This window comes from Salmo salar, unplaced genomic scaffold, assembly GCF_905237065.1.
Source record: "Salmo salar unplaced genomic scaffold, Ssal_v3.1, whole genome shotgun sequence".
Classification (NCBI taxonomy): domain Eukaryota; kingdom Metazoa; phylum Chordata; class Actinopteri; order Salmoniformes; family Salmonidae; genus Salmo; species Salmo salar.
The window spans coordinates 1-11,478 of NW_025548644.1; the positions used below are offsets into that span (position 1 = coordinate 1).

The 11,478-nt window shown below is 39.7% G+C and overlaps 1 non-coding gene and 1 pseudogene across 1 annotated transcript; both read left to right on the forward strand.

Moving 5' to 3' along the window:
- The first annotated feature begins 5,856 nt into the window (after positions 1–5,856).
- Positions 5,857–8,410, forward strand: LOC123733201 (40S ribosomal protein S17-like; annotated as a pseudogene).
- On the forward strand, positions 8,124–8,253 carry LOC123733202 (small nucleolar RNA SNORA71). The gene has a single exon (XR_006763657.1). It is a non-coding gene; the product is annotated as a small nucleolar RNA SNORA71 (small nucleolar RNA).
- Positions 8,411–11,478: the final 3,068 nt, after the last annotated feature.

The following is an 11,478-nucleotide window of genomic DNA, read 5'->3' on the forward strand; positions in this document are numbered from 1 at the left end:
GTCCGGTTGAAATGAAATTACTTCTCACTTCAACAGGATGGTGTTATTAGGCACATTTTAAAACAACGCTTTTGGACAAGTTTAGGTTAGACCCATCAATGCTTTAGTCTGTTTTCTTCCGCTTGCGCCCAATGGACATGACCCAGTCATAGTATCCGGTGCTTAGCCTGCCTCTAACCAGTCTCTTTACCATCTAAAGGTGCTGTTGCTTCTTCAAAAGAAAAACGGAAGAAGAACACCCCGCGACACAAAATGATCAGCAGCACGCCTAGATCGCTTGACAAGTTTTGCTCGATAAGGTTTTAATGAGAAAATAAAAAGTATTAGACCAACGGGAAGAAGACTTCACGGAGAGTGATGAGGCGAAGCGCGCGACACACACACACACACACACACCCAAACAAGTGGGGTCTGTGATGGGAATTTTTGAATTGATTATTTTTCCTCCACGTATGCTTGGGAATATTTTGGCAGGCCCCGCTGTTGCCTGGATTGGGATCTTGGCTTTTGCAATTAGCTTAAGTGATTGATGGGCTGGACAATGGAAACACAACAGAGTCAGCCTCCTGCTTTTCATAAACACACACTGAATGTATGGGGGGAAGTAAAGTTATGGGAGAATTTAGTAGATGGGACAAGTCCTGGGAGAGGAAAGCTTGTTGGTATGACTGACTACATGTAAATAATGGACCAATATCAGTTGGAACTGGTAACTTCTATAAACGATTGGATTCAGCATAACAATGTCCACATGGTAGCAAACCGAAAGTGGGCTTTCCTTCACACTGCACGCTAAGGACAGAAGAGAGGGAGGTGGGTGGCTTGACTGTCGCCTTTACTGCTACTGTCCAATGCCTTAAACCAAACCAGCACCCCACAGAGCCAGGAGAGGGTGACGGAGGAGGCCTCAGGCCCCTGCATACTGAGAGGATATTTATGGTCCCTGCTTAATGTAATGACATAACATGCCACCCAATGTGGAGTTTAGTTCCACGGTGGTACAGTATCTATAGAATAGGTGGTTCAGAAATAATGTTGACTAGGGGCAACACTTTTAGGGTTAATTTGGATGTTGTCAGTGAACCGTCAGTAAAATTCAGTGGATGTAGCTTTGAGATTAGTTTATCTGCAATGTTCATAACGCTGCAGCACACTGGTAAGCCCGGTTTTAGAATGATCTCATGTTCTGTGTCAAGGAGAGAATGTTTAATCCCCGTCCGGTGTATTTGACCTGTGGAAAGATATGTGAGACATTAATGATGATTATCAAATGCCAAGTCCAAATGGAAAACATGGGATTGCTCAAAAGGATATTAAGAAGTATGGTGAAAATCTGTCACGGTGTTTTTTAATATCACTTTTGTTTTTTTGCAAAATGTATGGAGTATTGCCTTGAACCAACAAACTGTTGACAATGTACCATGCCTATTCTTCACAGCATTAATTCCATAGGAGTGATATTTGGGGTTTTATGTAATTATGTAGATTTTTTTGTTAAATATATAGCTAATGTGTGAATTTTCAAATGTGAGCAAAATGTATTTTTTCTTTCAAATAGCTATGAAGTATGAGAAATGGACAGAGGGGGACAAAAAGAGTCTTTTGACTGCACTCACATTGTTGACCCACCGTTATTGACATTAGACTCCGCAGAGACTGTATTGATGGGATGTGCCCAATATACTTAACTGTCAGCAGCCTTGTGTGTAGGTCTGTTCTAACAATACACTTAACCAACCCTGGCTTTAACCCCCTCCTTGTTTAACCCTGTGCCAATGTATGTAATCCACATGAGACATACACAACCTAGACATTAATGTATGATGTGATGTCGCCTCCCGGGGGGGTGTTGGATACTGATGTCTGGTGACCATGGTTGTGTTTTGTGAGGGCACACTGTTGCCAAACATTTTGCAACTTTAATAATAAGCTGTGTTATTGTACAAGGTAGGTAGTACCTCTGGGCGTTTTGGAAATCTTTTTTCTCCCTGCTGAATATGACCCAGGTTGGTCGTCATATGGAGGCAGCAATGCCTGAGGGGATGCAACGGCAACAGACCTCTATGAGCAGGCATGCTTGTAGTGCATAATGATATTGTATATTTTTAGTTTTTTCCCACCATTGTGACTTGAACTAGTTCCCTCTGGGGTTAAGTTATTGTGTTGAGAGTACTGAAATGATAATTATTGGTTTGTTGTTTTTACATTTTATAGGTTAGCACGTATTCCTCTGAGATGTTTTGAGGGGAATAACTGGTGAGGAAAAGGTGTTTTTGAGTGAAATTCTCATAGTGCCCTTGAATGGGTGTTTTGAGGGGAGGGGTTTGGGCATTGGTGGGTTCTAGCTTGCCTCTGCTGGGATGTCTCTGCGAAAGATGATTAAGCTAGGGTTGGATTTTGGCATTTTGTGTTCAGGGACATCAGTCGCTGCTGCACAACAGGGTGGGGTTCATGTAAGCATGTCAGCAGGTAATGGCTCCACCTGCTGGGTGTATGACAGGCTTTTTGTCAGGACTTCAATCCAGTGTTGCTCAGTCGTTGGGGGGGGGTGTTGTAGCCCAGCGCTAACACCTCATTCAGCCAATCACTAACTCCTTGAATATTGGAGTCATTGTGTGTTAGTGCAGGGCTGGAATAATAATGTGATCCTGGTGTTCTGAGGATGTTTGGAGAAGCACTCATTTTTAATTGACCCACATTAGACTAGATTACAGTTACACTGTGACATACAATTCACTTTGAAAGTGAAGGATGTTGAATCTAGTGAGACAGAGCATCCAGAGAATGGCCTTGAACGGTTCCTTCTTGTTCCTAATGCCATCCTATGGACTTACTTACTATCCGTCACCTGTGCCAGGAAAATGTCAACTAGAACTCTGATGGAATTCCACCCCGTATCACCGCCAATTTACCACCTGTAATGTTGAGAGAACATGGAGGTTTGGAATAGCGATTAAATATATTGTTTAATGTGGCTGAGAGGTAATACCATAATTATTGAACCACTGGTCAATTAATTGTTTTAATTAAATTACTTCAACATAATTTCCATTTTAGTGGACACTTTTATTTTGGAGTGGAACGTACTTGTATATGATGTATTGTATCCTACTGTTAACAGTGGTTTAATGCAGGGTGTATCACTGTTGAAATTCATTTCTTTCCTGCAATTTTGGCTTTAAGCTGATAAAATGAATATACAAATTGATATGTGCATTCTAGTTTCTCAAGCCTTCCACAGCCTGTCTAGAATGAGGAATATTTGCTATAAGTGTGTATTTGCATGGCTTATTGGAGCAGATGTCTGCCTGTTTTAATGGCAATTTGAGGTGGATGTATGAAGCAAGCCACCGTACAAAGTTATTTCTGGTCATAATGGAGCTCTTACAAAGTCCTCCCATTGGCTTGATAAGCTCCTACCCAGAGCACATTCAATTTCAGGTGTCATTGCTTATACAGTACTACATCTTGCCTGTCAGTCAGACCTCATTGCTTTCAATTGACTGTTTCTTGTGTTATTTACCATTTTATTTCCTGCATGTCCAAATGGCATGTAAATCTTATAGCAGCGTAGAGGAGAAAATGAATGGAAAGAGAGATGGAGTTTTTTGGGGGAGGGGGGTTCTTGGCACTTTCTTCCTGTGTTGTACTGTAGAGTTGTCTTGGGGTGGTTGTGTAATATGTTGGGAGAGAAGTTGGGTGTGATATATGACTGCAATGTTTTACATTCTCTTTAAGTTTTACAGAGTTATTATATTTTTTTGGTTTTGACAGTTGGATTCTGTTAAAGAATATAAAGATAGCTTTTTCTTTCAAACTGTGGAAAGTAGAATTGTAAGTACCACAAGTTTATCCCCCCTCTCTTGCTCCGGCAATTATTTTCAAAGCAGGATTTTAGAAATGAACTCATAACGTATTAGGAATATTGTGTTGAAAATATGAATGTTACTTCAAATCTATTTGAATGGTTTAACTTAGTTATGGGCTTCAAGGAATGAAGGACCCATCTTTTGATTTATTTTTTTATATATTTGATGTAATTTATAATTTAATTTTAGGTACAGAAAGATAAATGATCAGACTTTTTATCTGAAAGGCTATTTTCCCATGGATTCAGTGTGAGACGGTACATGTATCCTTACAAATTCACTTTTTTATTCCTCCACGTTTAAAGGGAAACTCAAGTTTGGCTTGGGGGGTAAAATAAAAAAACCTTTTCTTAATTTGTTTTATTAGTATGTACATTAATTAATGAGATCTAAGAATTGAAGTACCATAGAAAATGATATTTATGGTACAGCATCTTCTCAGGTACTTCTCAACCTTTTGGGGAAAAATCTCAATTGCTACCACATCGCCCCCCTAAAGCCCATTGGATGAGAGAGAGCCAGAGGTTATCCCCCCTGACGCCCTCCAATGGGGTTTGAGGAGGCGAGGTGAGGGACTCACAATTGAATCTCCCCGTGACATTTCCTCATAGGTTGCAGCTGCACTGCTTCTAGTGGTTTGTGGGACGATCCTTGATATAATTATACTAAGCTGCGATAATTTAATACAATACATTTTTGCAACAGTTTGCAATGTCATGCTATGTAGGCCTAAAGTGAGAAAACAACCATGTGGTTATGTAATTAAGTGTTGACAAAACGTTGAACATAATGTATAGATACTCTTCACACCATTTAAGAATAATGTTACACTCAGTGAATCTTAAATTAATTAAAACAAATTTGATTTAACTAGGAAGTGGTTAAGAACAAATTATTATTTTAAATGACATCTAGCAAACCCTCCCCTAACCCGGACGCCACCCTATGGGACTGACGATAACGGCCGGTTGTGATACAGCCGGGATCAAAACAGGGTTTGTAACACCTCTAGCACTGAGATGCCGTGCCTTAGACCACTGCGCCACTCGGGAGCCTATTGTACAACGAAGTGGACTGGATCAGTACATTTGTTTTAGTGTGTCAAAGGTAGACAACCAGTAGGGGCAGTGTTGCAAAGCTACAAAAACAAATGTTGCAGCATTTTTTCTGCTTGAGATTAACTCCGGTACATCTTCCCCCAGTTCTTTTCCGCCAGCCCAAGCCAACATGGTGGGTATTTAACAAAATTGAATACATCAAATCGTTTAATCTTTGTCTTTATAGTTCAGAAACGTTACAAGGATATCAAATATTAATTAAAATACGACACATTTTCACAGATATTTATTTGTGATTTGTTGCATTTTATTTACCAGTTTATTGTGTGTTTCCTAGCTAGTTGAGAATGTAGGCAAGCTAGCTTGCCGGGAAGTAGCACAAGATCTTTAATCTAGTACTGGTTATGAGCGGATTCATTATATCAATCGTAGCTGGCTAGTTGTGTTTAGGTGTGTGTAGTAGGTATTGTTCTAAAAGCGTCTGGTGGAGTTAGTGGATATAGCTAAGGTTGTTTGGCTAGAAATGTTATTAGCTAACTAGCTGCTTAGTTAGCTATTTGCCATACAGACTCAGTGTAGAAGTTAATACATTATTTTATGTAATAGTTTGTGGTGGTCTGTACAGCCAGGAATTAATGTTGGTTGATGCGTAAAGTTACTCGTACCAAGAAGTATTGGTAAGAAGAAATATATGATGCATCTAGCTAACTAGTATGCATATTTGTGAATACTGTTCCTGTAGTTGTGTGCTTTACGGGGTAGTTTGCATTAAGCTACCAGTGTCAGAGGTTGAAACAATTTAAGAACAGTATAATTGCAGTGATGTTGTGTAGAGTATGGGATATGTGAGAGAATGTTGGCAATTTAGAGGATTTGTCTCAAGAAACTGGTGTGATTCCGCCGTTAACAAGCTGATGGTTTCCTAACAGGGACGAGTAGGACCAAGACGGTAAAAAGGGAGGGTATTATTGAGAAGTATAACGTTGGGCAGTGACTTCCACGTCAACAAGAGGGGGTGTGAGGAGATAGCCATCATCCCTGGTGCAAGAACATGCAACAAGATTCTGGGTGAGTGAATGCTCCAATACAAGCTTGGGTCACTTTCAAGCCTCAGACCAACGTGGTCAATAAACCAATACCTCTTGTCACATGATCGTGCTGTGCTTGCTCAGATATTTTCTTAACAATGTAGTTTCAGCACGTCAGCGCTGTATGCGATATAAAGAGTGAGTAGGTAGTTCAGTATTTTTGGAAGGGTGCAAGTTGACCAAATGAGGTTCCTTATATTTTGTGTTAAGGAGTTGTGTTGCTGAAACTACGCAGGCTTTTAGCTCCACGTAAACATTCTGTGTTAAATCAGGGGTTTTTTTTTTGTTTTGTTGTAAGAAGAATAATGTAAAGAAAGGGTAAAGTTGCTATTTTGGTTCAGTTGGTTGGAGGAGGGAGTGGCAATGTCAAGGTTGTGGATTAGTTCCTGCATGGATATCTTAAACATAATATACTTCTTGTGAACTGCTTTTGAAGAACTCTTATAGTGCACAAACATACAGGAACACAAAACGGATGTTAGTGGTTTAAGATGTTATAAGTATAGCCTATTATTTAAAGGACTAGTATTGGTCAATAGTTGAACACTTGTGCTAGTTCATTTCACTGACAGTTGACCTCTAGTTCATGTCAAAGTCAGAGATATTTGACCTTATGTGTACAAGTGGTGTTAATATTGGGCTTGTTGCACATTTAATAATTGTCTGATCCCCAATGTAGGTTATTTTGCTTCCTGAGCCATCATGCAGAAATTGGCTTTTTCTTTGTTGCAAATATACAAGTAGGTAAAAAGCCTTCTGATTGGAAGTTGATTCTGATTATCTTAGTGTTTGTGGCATTGTTTTGTTTGTTCTCTCAAATTTGGACTCCAGCCCGCTTCTGGGGTGAGAGGTTGTCATCTGCTTGAGAACTGTCCCTGTGCTGTAGGGTAGACCTAGTGGTTGTTGACCATAAGAAGTCAGTGATCTTTGCCACTTTACCAATAAAAGGGATTGGAAAGAGACGCTCAAATTGTAGTGTGTGTTGGTGCCCACTTGGGCAACCCAATTGATCGTTTTGCCACTAATTGGTCGTTTTCACATCAGATATTTCAAAGCTGATTGATACAATGCTTAGTAAACCACTCAAACAAGTTCTCCTGTCTAATCAAACATCATGAAACATACTGTTAGTTGTTTTTACGGACCGTTTTAGTTATGTACCGGTACAACTATGATTAAGGGATTATTAGAGTCAGATGTATTGTTTTCAAGTCCAGGAGGTAAGCTGTGTTGTCGTCTTAGGTCTCTTTATGTAGTGTTGTGTTGTTTCTTCTTGTCGTGATGTGTGTTTTGTCCTATATTTTTTATTACATTTATTTTTATCCTAGCCCCACATCCCCTGCAGCCCCATCCCTTTTTGTCTTTTGGTAGACCGTCATTGTAAATAAAAATTTGTTCTTAACTGACTTTATTGTTAAATAAAGGTCAAATAAAAGATTCCCTAAATCCATGCGCCTAGTTTACTGACCTCCGTCTACTCTATACTGTCTGAAGTACCCATCTGTGTACAGTACACCCTCAAGTGCTTATCTCTGTCATTGTTGGACATTAACAGGCTGTAAAATCACCAGGAAATCAGCTCAGTGATTTTTTTATTTAGGATATCTTTTCCCATTCCTAAGCATAAAGAGTCATATATGAGCCCAACTCTCACTGTAATCGTCTGTATTCTCCCATGCGTGTCCCCTCCTAGGTATGTGACCCATCTGATGAAGCGTATCCAGAGGGGCCCCGCTCAGAGGCATCTCCATCAAGCTGCAGGAGGAGGAGAGGGAGAGGAGGGACAACTTATGTCCCAGAGGTCAGTGGGGTTCCTCGGTGGCCGTGCATTTAGAGAGTTGGGACATTGAGGTTCCTGCTTTACGATGCATTTACATGACACTACAACATTCTATGGTTTCCACACGTTAGCCTCCGATTTAATAATATTACATGAGGGATGTTTAAACAATACTATCTAACTGAATGTCTACAATTAAGAACAGTTGGCCCAACTCTCTGAATATATGGCTCAGGTTTACCTTGCAGTTTGGTCCTTCATCTTGCTTCAGATAACTTGACTGATAAGTGATTGTGATGATATCTATAAGGTTGGCAATTTGGTGCCTACCTGTATCGAAAGTGGCTGTGGCATGGTTGTTGCCAGGTCATTGATAATGCAGGGAAGATGGAACTGACAGATTTTCCCTGTGTTTGTTGGGCCGTTCTATCCCTCTCAAACCCTGTATCTTTCAGACACTCATGCTCGGGTCTATCTTGAGAACACTAGCATCCTGATAGGTTTCTATGAGATCCACTGTAAAGCTGATGGTCTTTGTTTGTGCCTGTAGGTGTCTGCTCTTGACCAGGAGATCATCGAGGTGATCCCGACACCAAGGAGATGCTGAAGCTGTTGGTATGTTCAAAACCTCACTTCTTAGATCTCACTGCCACCTACAGTCTTAGTCTAAACGTGATGTTTTCTGTTACGACGTGCTTGGCTGGATTGAGTACTCTGACCTCATCCAGCAACCAGTGTAGCCTATCTCACACTGGACATAACTTAACAGAGCAGAATGTAAACTCACACACTGGACATAACTTAACAGAGCAGAATGTAAACACACACACTGGGCATAACTTAACAGAGCAGAACGTAAACACACACACTGGGCATAACTTAACAGATCAGAATGTAAACACACACTGGACATAACTTAACAGATCAGAATGTAAAACACACACTGGGCATAACTTAACCTCTTGGGGCTAGGTGGGACGCTAAGCGTGCCACCCGTGGTGCACTCCATCAACAGCAGGTGCATTTCCAAGAGCTGGCAAATTTGAATCCAAATAAATGTCAAAAATTCAAATTTTTAAAAAATACAACTATGTTACACCATTTGAAAGATAAACATCTCCCTTAATCTAACCACGTTTCAAGATTTCAAAAGGTTTTACGCGAAAGCATAAATTTAGAGTATGTTAGGACAGTACATTTACAAGAGTTGTGTGTGTAATGTTTTGTCGTAAGTCAAAGACAGGGTCACCAAAACCATAAAACCAGCTAAAATGATGCACTAACCTTTTACAATCTCCATCCAGATGACACTCCTAGGACATTGTTAGACAATGCATGCATTTTTAGTTCTATCAAGTTCATATTTATATCCAAAAACAGCGTTTTACTATGGCATTGATGTTGAGGAAATCGTTTCCCTCCAATAACCGTAAGGCAGCCGGGTCAGCGTAACAATTAAATAATTAAAATTAGGAAAACATTGGTAAAATATTATATTGTCATTTAAAGAATTATAGATTTAATCTCTTAGAACGCAATCAACTTGCCAGATTTAAAAATAACCTTACTGGGAAATCACACTTTGCAATAATTCGGAGCACCCAGAAAAATACGCGTTGCGAGCAGACTAGACGTCATGTTGGGGAGATCTAAAAATCGAAAATACTATGTAAATAATCCATTACCTTGGATTCTCTTCATCAGATGTCACTTCCAGGTATCACAGGTCCAATTAACGGTAGTTTTTTGTTCAAAAAAAGCTCATCATTTATGTCCGCAATCTCCGTCTCGTTAGGCACATGATGTAAGCCAGCCGGACTTTCGTCATGAACGAGGGGAAAAAATATATTTCCGTTCGTTCAAACATGTCAAACGTTGTATAGCATAAATCATTAGGGCCTTTTTAACCAGAACATGAATAATATTCAAGGTGGACGAATGCATACTCTTTATAACGATATTGGAACGAGGGTACCCAACATGAACTTCGCGCGCAAGGTGTCTATAATGGGCCATCATCGTTCATGGCTCTTGTTCAAGTCAGATCTCTCCCTCCAGAAGACTCAAAACACTTTGTAAAGGCTGGTGACATCTATGGGAAGCAATAGGAAGTGCCAAAATATTCCTAAACCCTGGCGGTTTAATGGATAGGTTTGAAGTCAATACAACACATCGGGTATCCACTTCCTGTCAGGAAATGTCTCAGGGGTTTTGCCTGCCAAATGAGTTCTGTTATACTCACAGACACCATTCAAACAGTTTTGGAAACTTTAGAGTGTTTTCTATCCATATAGGATAAGTATATGCATATTCTAAAGTTACTGGGTAGGATTAGTAACCAGATTAATCCGGGTACATTTTTTTTATCCAGACGGCAAATGCTGCCCCCCTAGACCCAACAGGTTAAACCTCTTACATCTAGATGTTCCGCTAGCGGAACACCTGCTCTAATATCCAATGATAGGGCGTGGCGCGAATTACAAACTCCTCAAAAATCCAATTTTCAAACATTTTACACCATTTTAAAGACAAGACTCTCCTTTATCTAACCACATTGTCCGATTTCAAAAAGGCTTTACAGCGAAAGCAAAACATTAGATTATGTCAGGAGAGTACCCAAAATGAAATAATCACACACCCATTTTTCAAGCTAGCATATAATGTCACAAAAACCAAAACCACAGCTAAATGTGAACACCCTAACCTTTGATGATCTTCATCAGATGACACTCCCAAGGGCGTTTTGTTCAATCAAGTTCATATTTATATCAAAAAACTGCTTTTTACATTAGCATGTGACGTTCAGAACTAGCATACCCACGAGAACTTCGGTGAATTTACTAAATTATTCACGATAAACGTTCACAAAAAACAATTATTTTAAATTATAGATACAGAACTCCTTTATGCAATCGCTATGTCAGAATTTAAAATTGTTTTTCGGTGAAAGCACATTTTATAATGTTCTGAGTAGATTGCCCGGCCATCATATTTAGCTATTTTGACACCACAAAGTTTGGCTCTCACCAAACTCAGATTTACTATAAAAAAATTGGATTACATTTGCTGTTCGTCGTCAGAATGCACTCCCAGGTTGTTTTGGTTCCAAATATGGCGTTTTGTTCTTGCATTCAAGATACTATCGAAGGGTGACCCATGGCGGCGTATACATTGACAAAAATTCAAAATATTCAATTACCGTACTTGAAGCATGTCAAGCGCTGTTTAAAATCAATTTTTATGCTATTTTTCTCGTAAAATAGCGATAATATTCCACGACGGGGAGATGTTTTCTTTCAAAAGACTGAAAATATAAGAAATGGATAACCCCAGCGGCGCACCATTGTCATTGTTCTCAGATCGACCACTATCCCGTGCGCTACTGTTTTCATTCGGGACTGCAGAGTCATCATTCCCGTTTGGGAGCCTTGTCATCACGTTTAGCAGAGATCCTCTGTTTCCGATAAAGAGGCTATAGAAGGCCAAGAAATGGTCGAAGGGCACTTCCTGTATAGAATCTCAGGTTTTGGCCTGCCATATGAGTTCTGTTATACTCACAGACACCATTCAAACAGTTTTAAAAACTTTAAAGTTGTTTTCTATCCAAATCAAACAATTATATGCATATTCTAGTTTCTGGGCAGGAGTAATAACCAGATTAAATCGGAGTGCGTTTTTATCCG